This window comes from Manduca sexta, chromosome 20 (genome assembly GCF_014839805.1).
Source record: "Manduca sexta isolate Smith_Timp_Sample1 chromosome 20, JHU_Msex_v1.0, whole genome shotgun sequence".
Classification (NCBI taxonomy): domain Eukaryota; kingdom Metazoa; phylum Arthropoda; class Insecta; order Lepidoptera; family Sphingidae; genus Manduca; species Manduca sexta.
Window position 1 is genome coordinate 111,749 of NC_051134.1, and position 12,759 is coordinate 124,507.

Below are 12,759 nucleotides of genomic sequence, written 5' to 3' on the forward strand. Positions count from 1 at the left end.
ACTCATTCCTATCGAATTTCTTTATAAGCGTGTATGGCTAACGGCAATTGAAACACTTGAAGGTACAATGTCACGTTGGTCATGATTGTCTTAAACTTTCATTTGGCTTAACTATAAATCAACACACGAAGGTAAATACAAACAAATCTATTTCGTTAAAACTATTCCAGGAAAGATATCTAGAAATGATTGTTATTGTAGATTAGCAGATAGCGATGCTATAAACGCCTCCGTCGACAATGGTGCCGTTAGTTGTTTGTCAGCAGACGGCGCATCTGTTTTCGAGGACGGAACATATGCTCGCTTCCCGATAACGTTCTAAATATAGCCAAGCTCTAGGGTTGGCACCTGAGCTTTGTGTGGCGCAATGCCTAAAATGATTTAGTTTTACAAGTGGTCAATGAAGGAACCTGTGTAAAAAAAAAAAAACTAATTCTGTGATTAGTAAAACTTACATATAAAAATTTGGCATAAAGCGTAGTAAAATTAAGTATGCTTTTAAACATATTTTAAGTTGGGTTAGTAAATTATAATTTTTATTGGTGTAGTGCGGTGATAATAACACATCTGACTGTTATTAAAACGTTATTTTCTTTTGAGGTATTTTTATGTCAATAATAATTTGGAACTAATAATTGTAAAGATTATAATATTTATATTAAACTCAACAATTCACATTACGTATTTTAAGTAAATTTTTATGTCCCAGCAAAAGGGAAATACCACATAATTTTAATAATGGCATAATAGGCAAAACTTTCCTCTTTATTATATTAAATAATCGCGCCAACAACGGTCCTAATGAAAGCTGCCGACAACCCTGCAACCATCACTCTTTCACCACTCAACATTTGTGTAGAGCGCTCGCTGGTCGAGTGCTTAGTTCCACTTCCTATGAATTCTTCATTCACTATACCTAGTCTTGCCATAAATATTTGGATTGTATTGATTTTTTTTTGTTATTACGTGATTCGATGTTGAATACGTTGGCAATTACATAAAAAGGATTGTTTTGTTAAATACTGAACTATACATTGATGTCAGATAATTTTAAGACAATATGAAATTTCTACGATATCTTTAGGTTATGTTGCTAGAATGGTTTACAGCATTATGAACAGTTTCTACTACTCGGGCGTGTACTGTTAATTACTATGTTTTGAGGTTTATAGTTACTTTCTCTTAGTTATGTCACTTAAAATTTATTCAGCATACTTAGAGTCAATGTGATAAGCCTCCAACAATGTAACTGTTTCTATTCTTATTGTCATTCGAAGCGATACCGAAGCTAATACGCCGCGCAGTCTCATAAGGAACTGTTTTCGCAATCAACTGTGAATACTAATATATAATGGGTTGTCCTTTTTTGTAATTCTTTGTCCACTATTAGATACTACAAATCGGTAATCACGTTCTAAAGTTACCGAGTCGATGAACCGTCTACAATTTCTCCCAAAGCGAACGAATCCCTCGTAAATCATGAAATACGCAAAAGCGGCCGGCTCGTGATATTGGATTGCTGAAATGGAATAACGTCAGTTTGTACAAGTGGTTCGTCAGTACGACGACTCGTCAGCTCGGCAAATATGCAAATAAAACGCGAGTCGGTTCCACGTCCTCAAAATGTACTCGCGCGAAATATATCGAATATTTGAAGCTCATATTATTATCATTGTTTGGTTGTTTCGCAGTTATTTACTTCTCTTTCGGTTGTGCGACCGAGGTGATCCTAGTACAAATAGTATGCGGCATGAAGCTGCACAGTGCTGCGCGGCGCGGCACGGCGCGTCTGTATAGTCCGTTGCGTAAAACAGTTTGCCACACGACGGCCGCCTGGGTAGACGTGTTGTGCCGCGGAGCGCAACCTTGTATTCTCAATATAGTTATGATATATCGCAAGGCTGCCCGCGTCGCGACGCTACGCTAGAATACGTTCGCGACGATTTGTTTATATGAAGCACCGATCCGCGGGTGTGTGACGCGCTCTTTGTTTTGGATCTGTTCAGTGTCTGTGCAATCGTGTAGTAGATCAGATGGTTAGGAAGATCATTGTTGTCGGTATCCAACATTATGAAGATCCGTTTTATAAGTACGTGTTGTTTTAAAACATTCGGATTATTTCTCTGAGTTTCCTCGAGGATAGTATGTGATCAAAATATAAGTTTCCTCATGTGAATATTTTTGTCCGTAGACATGTGACGGGGGCGAACGGGCCGCCGGCAGGATGCGGCCACCAGAGGAACAGGTCCTTGGACTCGGTGCTCCAGCGGATTCCGGAAGACATGACACCTACGTCGCCGGAGGGTGTACCGCTCCGGATGCCGATGGAGCCGTCGGTGCCGAGGCTCGCGTTGCCGCCAGAGGTGCCGACAGGCTCGGACGACTCCGGCATTCACACGCCGCCCGACGGTAACGACGAAGAACGACCGCCACCACCCGCCGCCGCCAGGTCTAGGGAAAGCCTCGATTCCGGCAATCCAGAAGACACAGAAAAACCGCCCGACCCGCCCGATACTGCTAAATACCAAAATTGTACAGTTGAAATATACGCCGCCGACACATCCAAGAACAAAGATTTTTTACTGCGACTTTTCGAAAGCAAACTGTTCGACATGAGTATGGCAATATCATATCTGTTCAACTCGAAAGAGCCCGGTGTGCAGACCTACCTGGCCAATAAACTGTTTTCATTCCCTCACGAGGATGTGGACTTCTACCTGCCACAGTTGGCGACGATGTACATAGAGATGGGCGACGTGGCGGATGTGTTGAGGCCGTACCTGGTGCATAGATGTAAACAGAGCGCGGAGTTCTCGCTCCGGCTGGCGTGGTTGTTGACGGCATTCGGTGGTGATACAAAGAGGTCGAAAGCGATGAAGTTGAGAGATTCAATACTCGCCGAGGAGATCCGGCCAGCGGCGAGACGAGGTCACCACCGATCCCAGTCGGACGCGTCGGCGTTAAGGCCTGAGCGACGCCTTCGGCGAGGCATCTCGGAGACCTCGCCTCAGGACGTGCGTTTGACAATGGATGTGTGTGCGGGGAGCAGTGTTCCTGTGGAGCGCCGAGACTCGGACCGCAAATACAGGTAAATTGCATTGTACTATCTGCTTACGAACATGTTGTGATTTACGTATGACTTACGATGAATGTGTCCTGCTTGATTGTAGTGAATTATTAAGTGCATGGATATTCCTTTATCGCCTTATTGTACGCGGGGTTCTAGAAAAAAAAAATATGTTAGTGTTTTCGTTCCAAGAAAATAAGTTGGGTAGCCTGAGATTATCATAGCTTTAGCCTCTATGACTCCAATATAATTCATTCTGCGACATGTAGATGCATTAGTTGCTCCTCTGCTCACCCTTCGGTCGTAGAAGGCGCGAGTCCACATTTATCCGGTTACATAAGTATGCCAAGACTTATGTGTGTAACCTACTTAGTCCTATACAAACATTAATTTTACGGAAATTCCCGCCGGGGGCGGTGTGACATACAAACGTCCCTTGTATAGGAGTAGGGGTTCTTTCCCATATTGTATGTGGGAGATTTACTGTCATACATTTGTTTGTTGATATTTAGTATTGCTAATTTTACTGGGTAGAGATACAAATATTTTTTTATGTATAGAATAAACTTCCACATTAAAATTTAAGCCGAATGTTTACTGTTTTATCAGTCAATTAATTGTGCATTTGTTTTGGTTATTTTTCGAAAATATATAATTTGTTTTTATTTCCAATGTGTTCCAAAATGAAACACGTGCCATAAATATACTTAAATTGGTTTCATGTCTGGGACTTTACTGTCTTTGTCTTTAACAGCTTTTACACAATTTTAGCCATTCCGAAGGTCGATATAATTATTCATTATAACGCCCCGTGCAAACGCGTCACCACGCTTCAACAGTTGCAAAATAAATCATAGATGCATTTAAATTGATGGATCTAGATTTTAAACTCTATTAGTACGTTGTAGAAGAACCAACTTTGCACACAATCCTGTTATACGTGAGCACTTTGAAGATATGTTAAGGTTTATCTCGTAAGATGTTTAATAAATACACACAAATCTGACCCCACATTACGATACACACCTTGTGTCCTAGGTATTAGGAACTACGAGGTTGTTTAGTTTCCAGATTTGAAACAATAATTGAATTTCAAAAAGAAAAATGTGCATGTTCGAACGTACGGGGTTCTCCATTTCATAGCCGGATCATTTGTTGTGTCACTGAGGCTATCAATGAAATAATAAATCATCCATATCTACACTAATATATAAAATTGAAGAGTTTGTTTAATGATGCTAATCTCAGATACAACTAAACAGTTATTGATTTCTTTTTTTTTTCACTAATAGTAGTCAAGTGGCGGAGGTGGTTTACGTGACTATGAAAGCTTTAGTCTCCGAAACGTCGGGACTCAATAATAATATAAAAAACCGCGATAAAATCCTTAAAATAGTTTTATTTAAATGTCTAGTATTCGCGTAAACATAAAAAATAATTATCATTATGAATAATTAAATATTATGAAAACTAATAGAGGATGAGTCATGAAAATGCAATAACTACAGAGATGTTCCCGTTGGGAAATTACACTGTGTACACGTCAAATATTAAAATGCATTTTTATTTTTTTAATTTTATTCAAGTGTTTAAATACTGTCATGCTAAGCGCAAAAGCGGTATGTCTGGGAAACCTTATTTCAAGATAATCGAAGTTTTGTAAATATAGTTTTGTATGTAAAACTGAGATAGAGAAACTCTTTTAAGGTTTTTTTAACATGTTCTAAACAAGATACCGTTATTTAGGTAAGTTCATTGGATGAGTAGTTCTTTAAGCTATCTGACGACATAAAAATCAAGCTTTTTTTTTTTGTTGAGATATCACTTTTGAGCTTAACACAGCAGAATAGTTTTCAAAAGTATCTGCTGATAAGTGAGTGTATACCTAGTGCACTGTGTTATCGTTTAATCAAAATAACTTCAAAGATAAACATATTCCGGAGTGATAGCGTTCGTTTTAAATAATATTTATGTCATGATAAGGTAATGAAAGTATTGTACTTGAGTTATTCATTGTATCTATAAGTACTTAGTTATAAAGACAACAAATAGATACAGCACGTTGCGTTTTGGATTGTCATCTTCGGCCAGCTGTACCTACAAGCCGATCCTACGAAAGAGCCTTATAACTCTATAAATAGCAACATTACCTCTAATATTGAGGTTGATTGTGGGTGGAGTTGATCATTTAAATACCAGTAGAGGAGTTGATCATTTACCATCAGACGATCACTCGTTACCGATGCCTAATTTAATAAAAATATTATCATTTATAAAAACTATGTCTCTTCTATATTATTTAGAGACCCATACGCAAAAATTCATCCAGAGTCATCAGAATGGATTTTGCGTTGATCAGTAATTAAGATTCCTATTTTAATTTTAATCAAGTGATTTACATTGGTGTTTCTAACATACATTGAAATGTAGTCCTTAAGACACTGTTTCCTTAAGAATCGCAGTAGCCGTTATTTGTTTTAAATCGTAACGCAACAATGTAATTCTGATAACTAATAACTATTGTTTGATAGGTGATTGTTATAGATGTATTACGGCTTGTTAACATGTAAGCCACTTATGATCGCCATGTGTTCGCGACTCACGTTTCTAACGAGTAGTCAAGTGTGAGGTCATGTGTACTTCGTTTTACGATGATTAGGAAAATGTTTACTATGCAACGTGAAGTATATTTATTATGAAGCGGTCTTTCAGCCTGGGATCAGACTAATGTGGACAAAACCCAAGTTATATGTATATACACATGCATCATATTCGTGAACGGGTGCTGCTTGTGTGGACTGTGCTGCCCATTTTGCTTACAATTTCTAATTGCTAGAGGTGCTAAGAGGAAATAATTATAAGGATAATAGAGGAATTTCATGATTCCTGAGAGGGTTGTGCAGTCATATGAAAATTAAACTAACTAACTAATTAAATAAAAAAACTCTAAACAACAGTAAAGAACCAATTGTATTTTTTTTTCTCTTCTCTCTTTATCATGTACTGTTGTCTTAACCCTAAACTGATTGAAAAGAGCAACACCAGAGTTTCTTGCCCGTTCTTCTTCTGGTGAGAACTGCTTTCCGAACTGAGGCCTTATTCTCTATCCCGCACGTTATTTTAACAGTGTGTAACAAGCACGGAACACAACGCATCATGTTTAGGACTATAGAAATTTGGCTTACAGAATACCATTCTACGCACATTTCTCGAAGATAACATGACACGGCCGCGTTACGCGTTTACATTACCATACAGAATAAGGGCCCTGGTGGTAGAGTTAATATTGACGGAATCTAAATAATGTATAACATTTTACAGATTCAAATAAATCATTTCATTTCATATAGATAAGTGTCAGGTATGAAATATTTGAGCCAAGTTACCCAAGGTCGCCGGGGTGCAAGTAGGTGCACGTGCACCCCTCTGCCCAGAATTGAATCACAAAAAATTTAAATCACTGAATAAATCTGCAACAATGAGAACTATCGACCACAGAGATATTGTTATGATAAAGCGATTACAAAAACCCGTGCGATTTGAATTTGAAAAATAAACTTAATAATATTATGTAGTATAGTGCGTAGGTGCTGATGCACCTCCCTAAAACAAATCTTGACAGCGCCCATGAAGTTACCCGTTCACCAATATTCGGTGCCTCGCACTAAACAAGTAATTTAGTATGTATTTCTATGAATTCAACTGAAAAGCTGCTAGCGTGTTATTCTTATTATAAATCAAATATGAATCCTCAATAACAAGAACCGAGTAATTATAAACACAATATACGAAACACTAATTAGTGCAAAATACCGAGGATATCAACACAAGTAAATATGAATTAATGATTTACCTAGTTGTGTTCGAGGATTTCCCCGTATCCACAAAAATGTCGGTCCGAAATGACGCACGTGGTTTATAAGCGGCCGTCAGTCGTTTGGCTGTATGTCTCAAGACTATTGGTTAACGTGTGCGGTCACATTTACTACCACGTGTACTCCGCGCGCGTTGTTTTGACGTTTTTTTTAGATAGGCCGCGCTATCTGCCCTTCGTATATAGAAAAGGTTACACAGAACATTTTTTTTTAGTTGATGTGTAAATTGAAATTTGTTTTGGGTCTAGCCATATTTTTTTCTTGTTGGTTGAAGTTTATTTTATAGAAACACAATATTAAGTAAAAAGAAACATTAAAAAAAAAACAATATTTTATCAAACGGATTTTAATGAAAAGAAAGATTAAAAAAAACTTATCTGCAATTTATACTTTTGAATTTGAAAAAATTATATGCCTTTTTTATGAATAAAAAATTAAGGGGATTTAAATGTGCCTAGCCACTGCTAGGCACATTTAAATCCCCTTAATTTTTTATTATTACATACTGTCCCACTGGACAGTATGTAATACAGGGCTGATGATGAATGATGAAAAGTGGTTTGAAATACATTTTCGTGGTATAATAATAAATGTTATATTTAAATACTAGGTATATTTTATATATAGCCATTGTAAATGATAAATCATAAATTTGTATTTGTAATAGCATTTATCATTTTAAAATTATTGTATTAGCATTGTTTGAAACTGTTGGTGCAAATACTAATTAGCGTTTGTATAATAACAAATATATTAATTAAACCCTTTGATATTTGTTCTAAATGTCTAACAATTACAATGCTTAAATCTTTAATTATTTTGTGATTATTTGCACTCGTCTGGCAAAAAACAAATTTGTTCATGTTTTAATTTAAATGCTAAATTTAAAATCTTTATGTTAATAATATATTGCCATCGGCATTTAAACACTTCTTTGTGTGAACAAATGGTTTAGATTGTAGATTGGGAGCTTTCATAGGTAATTTACTATCATTTTAATGTCATCAATCATTTATACTGAACAGCGCATTTATCTTAAAAAGTACACAATGCGCCATAACTCATACAATTTGCACATCAGTTTGTTTACTCTGACTTGGCGTTCTCTTGATAGGTCGGTATGTATTTTGCTTATTGATTTTACGAGCGGCCGCCAGTCTGACGTCAGGCTTCCTTGGAATAATTGCCGTTAATTGGGAACGCGAATAGATAATTCCGCAGCGACACAAATAGAAAAATGTATGGAATAATACTTAAATTTAAATGTACCATAACACATGACAGTAGATACATTCCCCTGCTTTGTGTCTACCGATTGAAGGACATGATAATGAATTGAACGTCAGAGGGGTAATAATATGTTCGGATTAACGATAAAACTAAAAACAGCGTTTAACTAATCCGTCAGCATACAGATTACAATCACACTTAATACAGTATACATTGGAACTTACTTTATTGTTTTTATACACAATTCTCGTTAAATTCACAATTCCAGATAACTTAGAGCAAGAGTGGGACATTGACTAATTGGTACCTATCTGAAATGGAAAATCTTCATTCCAAAGAACGAGCAAAAACGTTAAACTCTATTGAGAGGCGGTTCAATCCTTACGAATAGAGAATGTATTAAGTAAGCACTCAACATTTCTAAAATCAGAAGCTAGTCGTGCATTTAACACTGTTTATTACATTGTGCAACATTTTCCCGCATGAAGTACTGAATGTTGCACACAGAAACGTGAGTCGAATGTCTATTGGATTTTCGTACATTTCATACTACATGTTTCATTATACGTTTGTACGTGGCTCTCTTAAGAATAGCGCTGTATTGCACCGACGTAAATGGCAACTGGGACAAAGTCATTAAGCTCTGTGGACGGTCTTTTGGTCGCTTCGGTGCGGGATTATGCTGTTTTTTTAACAATACCGCTACATGAGACTGTGATGTAGAATTTTGAATATTTCTATGAATTGTGCTGTTCTTTGCAATGTCGTCAAATGTGTTTTAGTGGATAGTCGTTTCTTAGCCTGCTGCTTGAACTATGTTTTAAACTATATATAGACTGTATTTAGCAGTATAATAGGTAATTAATATCGTGAATTGCGAACTCTATTATTATTATTTGATATAGGACGTTAACTTAGTCGCATTTCATACCAATCACAGATGCAGTATTAAAGCGACAGATTTTTAAATTTACCTTGAATTAAAACGAACTTTGATACAGAAAAATGTACCTCATTATGATAATGCCAAAGTTAAGCCAGTATTTATGTAACCACATGCGCCGCTAGCGAGAAGCGAAACTTGAATAATTAACGTTCAACGTGGAGAGCGGAAAATGCTAAATGAAGTTTCATTATAATTACGAACCGACGAGATTCTGTATTAATGATCTTTGTGTGAATAGTGTTGAATGGTATAATTCGGATTGTATTAATACTGTTGGTATGGAAGATTGAATAGGTTTGTTAATAAAAGAATTTTGATTTGATAAAATGAATGCCTCATAAAATAGATTATTACACATATTCTTAAGTAGATTCTTGTGTTTAGTTTGTTATGTTTCATAAATCGTTCGGCTAGTGCTAAGCACTTCGATTGTTTTTTTTTATATTAGCTTTATAATTAAATTTACTGCCCCCTCGTGACCACGAAGGCTGCAAATTCTTAGAAACGTCGGGAAAAAACTAAAATATAAAAAACCGCGATAGAATCCGAAAAGTAGTTTAATTTTAATGTCTAACATTTGCGTAAACATAAGAAATCATTAGCTTTATAATTATTGTATCTACCCAGAGCAATTTCGAATGACCATCATGGATTGTCTTGGTGGCGCGGTTGTATTGCGTGCACGGTACGACATCGTTCTCGAGGTCCCGCGTTCGAGTTCCACGTTGGGCAGTGATTATGGGTTTTAGTGCTCAGTATCATCCCGAAGTCTGGGATTTGTGCACATTGATATAGCGATAGGCTCGCCCTCTATCACATCATGAGACGGAACATACAAAGAAAAGTTGGTGCACTGCTTGTACCTCTGCCTAGCCCTTCCAGAATAAAAACGTGATGTGTTTTTTTTTTGTTATGCTACCCAATAGCAATTCTTGTCATAGGTCATTAAATGTGACGTCTTATGCTGCCTAGTAATGATTTTCGCCATAATATCCTATTAATATGAGCAAAAGAGAGTGCTATCACCTAGATTCTGGTCGTGGAAACTTGTTTTAGGAAGAAACTTGCTTTATCTTGTAATTTTTGCAATTGTTGACCTTAAAAGTACTCAAACCTCTAATGGTCGCATAGAATCTTGATCTATATACGCAACAGGACCAATTGGCATTAAAAAAGGATTTTTTGACTGTACATACATTTCAAAATGTGTTTATGCATATCTCCAAAAATTACGGACAGTTTCCCACAAAAGTTTTCTTAGTTAGCTAGCTGCATTTACTGTCCCACCTAAAAAAAAAACTTAAATAATGCAGTGCTAATGAATATTTTAACTTTTAACAATTGCAAATGTTTTCATACAGCCAGCTCGTAGCGCTCGCTGTATAAGTTGCTCCATTTCTTCCTACTCTTTAGTCTCACACAGAAACTGTGTTATTGTTCTGAGAATAATACAATTAGTTCGCTGTTGCTTCATTTGTCCGCAATTTATTTGGACTAAAACGTGCTTACAATCTCAAATCTATGTATTCTTATCTATACAAAAGTATTTATAATATAAATAATTTGTCCGTTACAGTATGTTTGTGAGATTTATAATTGTCTCGTTGTAAATTAGATGACCTCAATCTTGAATCGAAGTTGCGTTTCGCGCGTACTTATTTTAAGGAGTTTCGATATCTCCCACGGCGACTTAATTCGTTTGCCATGTGGGAGTTAAACGGTTTTACAAGAAACAAACGGATGTAAGGTGGTTTATTATATGAATTTTATTATATTTTTCATTATATCTTGCATCTAGTTTAATAAAAGATCTGAGGTGTTACTGTGGTCTTAGTAATAAAAATTGAGAGATTCACCAATAGGACTTTTAATCGGTAATAAAAACAATAAGTGATTAGTCTCTTGAGTTTTAATTTAACTCAAAAAGGCTACTCATTGATTATAAATTAAAATTCTGATTACTAATGAATAGTGGCTATCTCCCATTTACAATAAACGATCCCAATCGCTTTGTTCAATCTATCTCAAAATGCACCAATCAGAACAAAGTTTTTTTGACATGCATACAAATGATTTATTTTGATTGGTTCAGTTTTGGAATCGGATTGAAGATTGATATTGATATCGTTTATTGAAACCGACTGAACATTAGTAACACACATTTCTTCAACCATAATTGATATCACAATAACCAAACATGAAACACAGATACTAATTGGTCCACATAAACCAACCATGTAGTTACATTAAGACAAATTGCACAGATGGATCTGACATATCGCCTGGACTATAGTCCTTGCCCACGTCCAGTAACCACTAATTTCTAATCTCGTGATCTCATCGTGTGCACTTGACAGAAACGTGCGCACGCCCACACGAAGCAACGACCTCGGCGGATCATGATTATTTTAACACTGCACTCAAATATAATAACATTAGTACGGTCGTAGGTAGAATTGGTTCTATATTGGTTTCGTAGTGTCTAGTACGACTGATGTTTTGTTGCTCATTGTTTTCGTATAACGGAATGATTGTGTGTAGTTTGCTCTATACCAAGTATCGCCGTACATACCGGGAAAACTTTTCTTCCTCCAGCTTTTTATTCCAATGATTGGCGTAACACTGTAACTAGACTTGTGATTTAAACCCAAGACTCCTGGCGTTAGAACTAGGAAACAAAGAGTTAAAGACCTACCTAGCCTACCTAGTAAACATATTGATTCGTCGGGTACTCAAGCAAATTTGGTTGTTTTTGTAACAAAACTAGTGATTTTAGGTCGATGTTTGTCCTACTTGGCATTGAAATACAACGCCAGTCAGTAACCTCATAAGTGGATTAGATATCGGAGCATACAGCTAGTTTTCAAAAGTCATTAGTCTTAATATCCTTCTCATTTGCCAATCCGTGTTGTGGACAAATTTAAGATTATAAGTAATTATTATGACTTTTAGGAAGGAAAGTAGAAACAGTTAAACATTTCTTCTAAATCAATGAAGAAAATAAATATATTTGACGCGATAGGTCGATACCTACAATTATATTAATGCTCTGTCGTTCTAGCATATCAAGCGTGTTTCTTTTAAAATGGTTAGTTTACTATCTTATTAAGGTACTGTAGAAGTTCCTTACGTATTTTAAAAATATAATTTCTCTTTGCAGTTCTTAACAGCACTGACGAATATCGGCCGGCGGTTGGCGAGCGTGGCCGACAAGGAGCGACGCAACGGCCGCCTCAGGGCCGAGCTGGCGACGTTAGACCTCAACTTACCCGCCAGGGTTTGGTTACCACTTCATCACAGGCCACACTATGTGTTGAGGATACCACCGCACGCGGCCGCTGTCCTCAACAGTAAGGATAAGGTAGGAATAATTACCTATTAGATACATGAAATAGGATTCTAGGAAGACCAGGAATTTTGGACTTGAGAAATTCATATAATCATATAAGGTCGCACAAATTTGGTGACAGGCAAGGGATTTCATAACATTATCGCTTCCTGATCTATACATCTGAATGCCACTTCATTACCATCAGGTGCATTGAAGTCACTTGCTTTGTCAGTAAAAAGAAATCATCCATATTGTGTATTCTAATACAGCCGTTCCGAATACTGATAAAGCTGTCGAAATATGAAGATAC

General features: G+C 36.6%; 1 pseudogene; it reads left to right on the forward strand.

Moving 5' to 3' along the window:
• The window catches only part of LOC119189931, a 51,735-nt pseudogene extending 39,235 nt beyond the window's left edge, over positions 1–12,500 (forward strand).
• Positions 12,501–12,759: the final 259 nt, after the last annotated feature.